Here is a 1,607-nt window from a genome sequence, read left to right as displayed (position 1 = left end):
CCCACCAAGCCCCTGCTGCCGCTGCTGAGGAGGCGGCCGCGCGCCGCGGGCCAGGCGGGCCCCCGCGCCGTATCGCAAGGTGAGAGGGAGGAGATTGATTTTTGAATTGCGTCGCGTTTGGCGCCGTCGGGCTCAGCCCCGCGCGTGCAGCCCGGGCACAGGGCGGGGTTAGCACGCCAGGTGCGGCCGGGTTAGGTCTTTCAGTGAGTCCCGGGCCGGAGGTGAAGACGTCAAGTGGAACACAAAAGTTGAACGCAAGCAGCCGGGGGATATGAGAAGTAGTAGTACACTATGTCCTTAGTTTGATTATTTTCGATGACACCACACGTATTTATCATTATACCCCGATGGCTCGCATTCAGACTGCTGGTTCCGTTTTGACATCTCATGCCCTGGAAAGTTTCCGGATAATTTCTGAAAAATTTCGAGAGAAAAACGGAAATTTTCCTGGGTAGGATGGAAAATTTCAAAGACTTTGGAAGTTTTCCGTTATTTTCCGGAAAATTTTGAAAATTTTCAGCTCTATCAGAGCGTTTTCCGTCAGCGTCACATCAAAAACTTCACCTTTTGCTACTCTTTTTTTTTGTTTTCAATTTTATTTTTGTGTAGCACTCAAAAGAGTTTGTTGGTCCTGTCATGGTCAGGTGCGGGCCCGACGCGCCGCCTGGGCTTCCGCTGGCTGCTCCGGTCAGTGGGCGGCAGCTCGGCCTCGCTGCAGCAGATCGCCCAGGGCCAGCCGCGGCCGGGGGACGTGGCGCCGCCCTCGCCCACCGCCGACACCCTGTGCTCGCTGGACGCCCCCGGCCCGCTCGCCTCCCCGGGCCCCGTCGTGTCGCCCGGGCGGCTGCGTGACCACGGCGGCGGTGCCACCGCCCCCGGACCCGCCGCCGCCGCGCCCAGCACCCTGCCCAGGCACTTGACGCCCGGCCCCGGCTACTACAACGTGGAGGCCACGCGGCGCAGGCACTCGCTGGGATCCGTCGCTCTCTCGAGGCCCAGGACCGTCACGGGTAAGGAGTATAGGGATTTGACGGGAATGACGTCGGAGTTGACCTCTGCTGCGGAGAACAGCGCATTTTGTGAACGACGTATAAAACGTAGCGTAGCGTCCAAGAAGCGACGGGGCTAGACTACGCTGGACGCGTATGGACCTGAGGGACGATCTTGATCCCGGCTGGACGAAATGGACTTAGTGATCTTCCTGGACGCAATAGGGCGACTTATGACGATCAAAGTAACATCGTGTGACGCTGTGTGACGCTTCAGGACAAATAAGGATTCACTGCTCTTCGCCATAACTCGTCCGTTTGGAGAATCTGGGACAAAACTGGACGCGGGCCTTTGCAGGCCGTGTCTGCATTTGTTCCCAATTCCCGTCAGGGACCTTCTATTCCTGGGGAGACGGATTGGACGAAGGACTTTGGGCAGTTCCAGGAGCACCTTTCAGTCGCTCACAAATCGCGTGACGGACGGACACACCTTCCTGGAGCAGTTGCCCCTTTCTCGCGCGCGTTGTGCGAGCGGGGGGAGCCCGACCGCGCGGCGGCGGCGGCGCGGTTGTGAGGAGACCCCGAGGGACAGTTTGGAAATGTCAGAGGGGGTCGCAC

At 59.2% G+C, this 1,607-nt stretch overlaps 1 protein-coding gene across 1 annotated transcript in view; it reads left to right on the top strand.

The window, feature by feature from the left end:
* The first annotated feature begins 6 nt into the window (after positions 1-6).
* LOC113217549 (MAP7 domain-containing protein 1) overlaps positions 7-1,607 on the top strand; it is a 13,692-nt gene continuing 12,091 nt past the window's right edge. The window contains exons 1-2 of the mRNA XM_052268738.1: positions 7-79; positions 645-1,010. The gene's annotated coding sequence lies outside the window, so the exon portion shown is untranslated. The remainder of the gene's footprint in view (positions 80-644; positions 1,011-1,607) is intronic.

Source organism: Frankliniella occidentalis, unplaced genomic scaffold (genome assembly GCF_000697945.3).
Source record: "Frankliniella occidentalis isolate FOCC.00 unplaced genomic scaffold, Focc_3.1 Scaffold75, whole genome shotgun sequence".
Lineage (NCBI taxonomy): Eukaryota > Metazoa > Arthropoda > Insecta > Thysanoptera > Thripidae > Frankliniella > Frankliniella occidentalis.
This window is presented reverse-complemented; position numbering and strand designations above follow the sequence as displayed.